The sequence below is a fragment of the Meriones unguiculatus genome, chromosome 2 (genome assembly GCF_030254825.1).
Source record: "Meriones unguiculatus strain TT.TT164.6M chromosome 2, Bangor_MerUng_6.1, whole genome shotgun sequence".
Taxonomy (NCBI): Eukaryota; Metazoa; Chordata; class Mammalia; order Rodentia; family Muridae; genus Meriones; species Meriones unguiculatus.
In genome coordinates this window covers 77,431,827-77,440,495 of record NC_083350.1, presented here as the reverse complement: position 1 = coordinate 77,440,495, position 8,669 = coordinate 77,431,827, and the positions used below count along the sequence as shown (strand labels likewise).

The 8,669-nt window shown below is 45.2% G+C and overlaps 1 pseudogene; it reads left to right on the top strand.

Moving 5' to 3' along the window:
* The first annotated feature begins 2 nt into the window (after positions 1–2).
* Positions 3–1,362, top strand: LOC132652512 (large ribosomal subunit protein eL34-like; annotated as a pseudogene).
* The last annotated feature ends 7,307 nt before the right edge of the window (positions 1,363–8,669 follow it).

Sequence of the window (8,669 nt, the reverse complement as noted above, 5' to 3'; positions counted from 1 at the left end):
GGATGTTGTATAAATAATAAATAAATCTTTAAAAAAATGCAATGTGTAGTTCTGTTCTTTTTGAAAGCTTCTATTGCTGTTTAGGATAATTAAGAACTGCAGGTTAGTAGCTAGTCTGTAGAAAGAATAATTATTCTTTCTATATTAATTAATGCAGGGAATTATTACAACAACAGTTTTTAACCAGCTATTTACCCAATGACTGACACAGAGAGACTATGATTTATTTTTAAGCTGTAAGCAGTATGCCGGGCAGATTCTGAACTACCCTAATCCTAGTGCCTTTAAAACCCACATCAAGCCAATCACATGACTCCCTGAGTGGCGTCTGCTCCATCAGTCTCTTCCTATAGCCACATGCTCATCACCATCTTGCCTTCTCTCCACTCCTCTCTCTCTGGCTTTCTTCCCTTCTGCTGCTCTTCTACCTTCTCCTTCCCTCTCTCAAACCCCAGTCCAGCAGCCCAAAACTCCACCCACCTCCTTACCAGCCAGTCACAGGCTTTAGCATATTTATTTAGCCAATCAGGGATAGTTGGGTAACGTTCCTTATCATCACATGGTTACAGGGGATAGTTTAACTTTCAGGGAAGAGGTAATCAGATCTCAAGGTACTGAAAGCAGCATTTGAAACAGTTGAACCTTCCTCCAATGTCAGGTCATGTTAGTTAATTACAAAAAATAAGCTTTACATCCTCTAGATGTTTTCATAGTTGAACCTCAGTAAATAGCTAGAAACAGGCAACCTTTGTCTATTCACATATACTATAGATAGACAGATAGATAGTCTTCAAAAACCTCAGAAATCCCCAGGCAAGGTGGCAAATGCTCAAATTCCAGCACTCATGGAGGCAGAGGCAGGCAGAGCTCTGTGAGTTCAAGGCCAGCCTGCTCTACAAAGTGAGTCTAGGACAAGAGAGAAACTCTGTCTTGAAAAAAACGAAAACAAACAAACATGCAACTCAGAAACCTACAAAATATGTCATTTAGAGATGTTTTATTAGCTCTTCTGGGGATGGTGCTTAGAGGTACTCAGAATGGTCCAGCATTTGGCATTGCAGGCTCTCCTACAATACAGCCTCTAACAAAACCAGGCTGTCTCGAACCCTTGGCAACCAAGACGGTTGGGAAAGCACCTAAAGCTGCAAAGGTGTGTGCCCAGGCAGACTTCAAGGGGTTCGTGCTGGGAGGCCTAAAATCCTTCTGAGATTGTCTAAGACAAAGAAGCACATCAGCAGGGCCTATGGTGGTTCCCTGTGTAACAAGTGTGTGTGCGACAGGATCAAATGGGCTTTCCTTATTGAGGAGCAGAAAATCATGAAAGTGTTGAAGGCACAAGCACAGAGTCAGAAAACAAAATAAATATGCAGCTTTTTTAAGTAATAAAAGTCAAGGCTTGGTCAAAAAAATGTTTTATTAATAAAAGGCTTTGTTGACAGTGAGACATGTCTGCTCCTGGCAGCAACCCATTCTACTTCAAAAAACATGGTGGGCATCAAAGAACCTCCATTTGGAGTTTGCTTCAAATGTGGCAAGCTAGCTACTGGACAAAGAACTGTCCTTGTCTCAACTACACACAGCATGCTGTCCAAGCTATGGACAAGGAGTACCCAGAAGTTGACTGCTGAGCTTTGCCAAAACAGGCGGTCCTTCATAGTTCCCTACTTCACAGAAAAGTCTGTCTTTGTTTGTTTGTTTGTTGGAGGGGTTGAGACAGGGTTTCTCTGTGTAGCCTTGCCTGTCCTGGAACTCATTCTATAGACCAGGCTGGCCTTGAACTCATCGAGATCTGACTGCCTCTGTCTCCCAAGTGCTGGAATTAAAGACTACATAGTTATAGTCTCACGATTAAGCTTAAAGTGTTTAGGATCTAAGAAAATGCTTTAAGGTCTAAAAGGATATTTGTAGGTTGATAAATGGAAGTTATGACAGAAAGTGATTTAAATATAGAACTTTGGACTCACCAAGGTAGGATAGATAGCAGAGTATTTTCTCCCGGGTTGCCAGTGGACTGGACACTGTGAATGGAATTCTTACCTGATGGCTTTCATAGCTGTTCTTATTGCATAGTTTATTATTGTGAGAGAAAGATCCTTTCTTTCTCTCACAGTAAAGAATAAAATAAAAAGAAAGGGGGAGATTTGGGGGTGCTTTTGTGCACTTTGTTGACAAATGGCGACTTTTGTGCCCAGAGATCTGGAATTTGGCACTGTCATTTTTTTTTTTTTTAAGATTTATTATTTATTATGTATACTGTGTCTGTCTGCATTTATACCTGCACGCCAGAAGAGGGCACCAGATCTCATTACAGATGGTTGTGAACCACCATGTGTTTGCTGGGAATTGAACTCAGGACTTCTGGAAAAGCGGCCAGTGTTCTTAACCTCGGAGCCATCTCTCCAGGCCCGGCATTGTCATTTTTATGAAGCATATCCTGACTCAATATTCAGTAAATATTCTTCTCCATCACCTCCTTATTGGTCAAATAAAGATCTGAACAACTAATAGCTGAGTGGAAGAGGATAAGGCAGGCGAGACTTCCAATCCCAGTGGGAGGGGTCTCACATGGGGACTGGAGAGAGAGGTGGACATTGGAACATGAATGAGGAAACAGGTGTGAGAGCAAGACTAAGATGTTAGGTTAACAGGCCACACGATGGGAAGCTCCTGCCAGCTATAGTGCCTGAAGCTTTTACTGTATATAGAGGTCTCCGTGTCGTTATTCAGAGCTAGGGCTGGCATAGGAAGGTCGTGTGGGTCCATTTCCAGACACCTAAGTTGCACCTGCTGGTGCATTCTTGTAATCCCAGCACTTGATAGGCTAAGAGGAGAGGACTACCACTAGCTCCGGGTTAGCCTGGGCTACACAGTGATGAGACCTGTCTCTAAAAGACAAACAGAGGGATGGAGAGGTACCTCAGTGGTTAAAAGCATTTGCTGCTCTTGTAGAGGATCTGGGTTTGGTTCCTAGTTCACAACTATCTATAACTCTAGTTCCAGGAGATTGGATGCCCTCTTTTGGACTCTGCAGGCACCAGGCACGTACATGATACACTGACATACATTCAGGAAAAGCACTCATACACACAAAATAAAAATGTTGGGATGACCTACATTTGATGTATCAAATGGCTATATCAGTGTGCCCCTGTATTTTCTTTTTCCTTTCTCTCTCTCTCTTTCTTCCTTTTCTTCTTTCTTTCTTTTTTTTTGTTTGTTTTTTTGAGACAGTGTTTCTCTGTGTAGCCTTGGCTGTCTTGGATGGGCTTTGTAGACCAGGCTGGCCTTGGACTCACAGAAGTCTGCCTGCCCCTGCCTCCCAGGGTGCTAGGATTACAGGCATATGCCATTGCACCAGGTTGCCTCTGTATTTTCAATTGTTAATTGTTGTGCTGCCAGAGCCAAGTTCTGGCTGGGTGGTGTCATTTCCATGGCTCATTACCTGCTTTCTATATGTAAATATTTGTCCTCCCTCACCTGTCCAAAAGATGATTCTCTAAGATTATCATGTTAAAAGAAAGCTGCTGTGGCAAAGGGCAACACAGAGAGATGGACTGGGCCTTGCCCTGCTGCTGATTGGTTCAGGCTGGATGTGTAAGGAGTGTGGAGAATAAAGGGCTAGCAGCTGGAGCTGGAAAGACAGGCAGGAGACAGAAGCGGAGACAGGAGGTAAAGAGAGAGAGAGCCATCTGGTGGGGACACAGCGGCAGGGAAGTTGGGTTAAATTTAGAAGCTAGCTGAGGGACTGCCCCAGCAAAAAGGCCCACAGCCTTATACTATACAGATACCTTTGTGCTTTATTACTAAACCCCAAGGGCCCTGAAAGCTCCTGCAATATAAAAATAAATAGAATCTCAAAAAAATATATATAAAAAAATAAGCAACAAAAATAAAAGGTGGACAGATCCTGAGGAACAAATGAGTTTCACCTCTGGCCTCCATACACACATACAGACACACACAGGAACACACATGTACAGACACAGAGGAAAATACATGTACACATACTCATAGACACAGAGGAACACACATGTACACACAAACACACACACACAAGTTCAGGGTCATCCTCAGTGACAGTGAGTTTGAGACCAACATGGAATATATAGGATCGTGTCTCAAAATACACGCACATATAAATATAATTTCCATGAAATTCAAATTTCAATACTCAGGTTTTTTTTAACATGCTCACTCATTTACATATTGTCACCAAGTCGATCATTATGACAGAGGCCATATGGCTCACAAGCCTAAAGTATGTTTTTCTGTTTTTTTTTTTTTTTTTAAGAAAAAGCTTTAAGATCTGCTATATATCCAATCAGGCACTTTGCAATGGTTTTGGGGAGAAGACATTGATGACCCCTATATACCCACTTCTGAAATATCACCTGGAGCCCACAGAGGAAGGGGGCTTGTGAGCGTTCAGCCAGCAGACTCTTTCTTTTTTACCCCTAGAATTGTCAGCACTCAGAGCCAGAGGCAGGTAGATCTCTGTGAGGTCAGGCCAGCAGGCCAGACAGGACTATGAAGTGAGATCTTGCCTTAAAACCTAAAAACAAACAAAAACTTAAAAATCTGAATCAAGTGATTGTCAGGCAGGCCCTGGTTCTACTGGCTGACAGTCCCAGGAGAGGACTGCAGTAAACTCTTCAAAAACCAGTTTGTTTGTTTGTTTGTTTGAGACAAGGTCTCCTCGTATAGCCTTGGCTGGCCACAGACTGTTCTGAAGATGATCTTAAATTTCCAGTGATCCTTGGAGCTAGAAGTGCAGGTGTGCCAGTGTGTGCCAAGCCTGCTGTATGTGCTGCTGGGGGTTAAATCCAGGGCTTTAAGAGGTAGGCTAGGCCACAGGGCCACAACCCCAGCCCCTGACACCTGGAAGGTTTCCTGTGTCTAGCTCTGGAGTTCTAAATCCCCAGGGTTCAGGGACAGTAATGGAGAAAACCTGGACAATCCAGGTAATCAAGACTGAGGAAAGCCAGCTGGCGGTGCCTGCCTTTAGTCACACTTGAGGGGAAGAGGCAGGTCAATCTCTGAATTTGAGGCCAGACTGATCTCCGCAGAAATTCTACTGCAGGCCAGCCAAGGCCACACACTTCTCCTGGTCAGGGTCATAGGACAAGTTTTAGTGGGTCAAATTTAATCTGTGTTTCTTCTCTCATAGAGGACTGCTCGCCATCAGGCCTGAGGATCTAACTCTAACCTGGGACCCACAAGGAAGAAGGAGAGAACTTCCAAATGCTGTCCTCTGATCTCCACAAGTGTGCTAAGGCACCTTCACCCCCCTACACACACACACACACACACACACACACACACACACACACAGATAAACCATTGCGCTGGCTAGTTTTTGTCAACTTGACAAGCCAGAGTCATCTGAGAAGAGAAACTGAGAAAACATCTCTACAAGATTGACTGGCCTGTGGGTCCAGCCCACTAGCTGGAAAGAAAGAAAGCAGAAGGAGCAAGGCACAGGGAGCAGAGTTCTTTCACGGCCTCTGCTTCAGTTCCTGCATGCAAGTTCCTGCCCTGACCTTTCTACAAGATGTACTTACTGTAAACTGTAAGAAAAAAATGAACCCTTTCTCCCCCAGGTTGCTCACAGCTGAGGTGTTTATCACAGCAACAGAAGACCTAAGGCAACCCTGTGTCCAACAATGAGAAGAGGGGTTAGCACAGATCTGCTTTAGCGTCAGAAAGACCCCAGGGCTACTCTTCCTTTCTGACCCTGTACACCGGATCACTTATGGCAAGAGTGTTCTCTCTTCGCCATCTGCCTGCCTTGGCTGAGCGCACCAAGGCTGCCTGCCTGCCTGCCTTGGTGTTCTGCAGCTCTTTCCTTCTCTGCCTTGCCTGTACAATTCCCAAAATGCAAAATGTGTGCGCCTGCGTCTGTTATCAATGCAAAGACCAGCAGATGCTTGTCTGGCCAAAACCCATCCACTCCTCCAAGTCATTGAGTAGACATCGCAACCCTGCCTCTCCCCCCCCCCCCCCCCCCCAGTGCTCTGTGCTTCACACATCAGCCCAGAATTTTGCTGTTTCCAAAGGTGATCATTGGCTTTGTTTTGTTTGCAAATTGAATTCAGGGATTCTGCCTTTGTCCTCACCTCACCCCTGCCCTGGGCTTGTAACTGTGTGCTTCTGTATCAGAGCCCTGAATCCTAGTCCAGTCAGGGAGGTGTAGGATAAGGAAGCAAAGACCTATGCAGCCCAGCAATCCTCCTGTCAGTTTCTCAGCAGGCACTATGGTATCTGTGCCAAAGGGAGGGGGGCAAGAGAAGGCCTGAGGTTCAGAGACTCTGGCACTGTGACACAGGAAATCAATGCAGCAAATCCCAGGAAATCTAAAAGTAGTTGGTAGAGTGGTTAACTCCTGATAGGACAGTCTGGACTCTGGAAGGGCCTGGCCTCAGGCCTTGTGTTTGACTGTGGCTCTTGGGCTAGAGAACAAGGCCTTATGCCACGCTATGTAGGAGCTTCACCACAGTGCTCTATCCCCAACTGTGGCTCCTCCGCCCTTTTTCCCTTTATTAAATCATAAATGTGCAGGAGATTCTTTTGTGTGTATGTGTGTGTTGTTTTGTTTTTTGAGACATGGTTTCTCTGTGTTGTCCTGGCTGTCCTGGACTCCCTTTGTAGACCAGGCTGGCCTCAAACTTACAGAGATCCACCTGCTTCTGTCTCCTGAGAACTGGGATTAAAGGTTTGCACCATCATGGTCAGCAAAATTCTTAACTCTATTCATTCATTTGAATTTACAATTTTATTAGCTTATAAAAAATAGATTTCGTTATGGGGTTTTTCAAACAAAATGTATTTCGGTTGTTCCTTCTATCCCCACGCTTAAGGAAAGTGTCATGTCGTTGGTAATCCTTGGTAATTCCTCTTCATAACTACAAAAAATAACCTTATAAAGGCTTTGAGTGACAAGTGACATCTCATAACTAACTCCCTGAGATAAAGAAATACTTGGTAACACAAGAGGTCCTGGGGCATTTGAACCTCCAGGTTCCCAGATCTGTGGCTATCCTTGGTGTCCACACTGCAGGAAACACAGTAGGGTCTGGGGTGTTGTGCACACCTTTGATCCCAACACTCCCGAGGAAGAGGCAGATGAATCCCTGAGTTGAGGTCGGTCTGGTCTACATAGTGAGTTCTAGGACAGGCAGAGTTACATAACGGAGAGTCCCTGTCTCTAAAGAAAAAAGAGAGAAATGAAGGAAGGAAGAAGAAAGAAAGACAGAAACAGATAAACAAAGGAAAACGTAGCCCCCAGGCAGACTTAGCTCAGTGGTGGAGCACTGGTCTCAGATCACTTACAGAGTGCTGGATTCCAGCCCCAACACCTTAAGGATAAGAATGCTAGTGGGGTTTTGTCTAGCTTTTGCTCTTGATGACAGCACAAGGGAGTTAGATGGCAAATTCACTTCACTTTGAAACCTAGTCCTGCAACTTACGTCTTCATTGACCTAGGTTAGTTATAGAAATCCTTAAAACCTCGTATTTAATACAGGGATCGAGTATGTAAACGCTACAAGATTCTAAAGATTAAAAAGGAAAACATAAGAAGGATATAAAAACATTTGCTATACAAGTTGTGTTAATCATTAGCCACTAATGTGAATCCTTACTTTCCAATTTGCATACTTGCATGCATATACACACGAACACATGCACAAAAACACATATACACATTTACAAACACGCACACACAGTGTGCCCTATTCAGGAATGGGAACTGAATGTGAGATGCTGGTGGGAGACCTGTAAGTCCCTTTGCCACTTCCAGGGTGGTGAGGAGCCCCTGGATATTTCTGCTCCCTGAGGAATGCACATTTATCAAATAAGGACCCAGGAAAGGGAAGAAGAAACTCACCAGACCTGGGAGAGGTCCTCAAGATGGGAAACCTGTTCTTGCCCTCAGCCGGCGACTTCAATATGGGTGCAAGTCTTGCTCCAGGCAGCCCCTCTAAGGGTCTATCCCAGCACCTCAGTGGGGGTGCCTCTCTCTTAGTCCCTCTACAGGAACTGTTCATGGTCCAGAAGTTTGCATAGGAACCAGGGGACACTCATTCCAGTCCTCACCAGCTAGCTGCCTCTTCAACCGCTTAAGCCTTTCCCTTCCCCACCCTACTTCAAACACCCTAGGCAGTTCTGTGGCCAGGCCTTTAACCCTTTTGGTGCCACTGCCCTGCCCTAAGTGCTCCCTGAACAAAGGGCAGCCACAGGATTCAGGCTCCTGTGGAAGGAGGTGTGGGAAACCAGCTGGGGTCACCCTGAGGGGAGAGGATGTGGGACCCAGAAAACTAGGGAACTTTTATCTTCCCTCTAACAGGGCACAGGGGGAAGCTGGGAAGGGGAAAAAGGGAACATTGTCCCCGGGCAAAAGTCACAGCTGGAGACCCACTTAACATCGAAGTCTTCCCTGAGGTCAGCAGGATCCTCTGTTCTCTCTCACATTTGGCTTACAAACTGCTCTTTGGTCCCTTTAAGAGGCAGGTTACAGTAGTGGAGGAGGAAAAAGACTGTATTTATTTGCGATGAAAGTACAAGAAGGAAAGATTACACAGGCAGCTATAGGTGAGGAGGCCCCAGCGCTGACAGGAAAGGAGTGACCAGCCACTCAGCACACAGCTACATGGCATGGCTTGTTTTGGGTA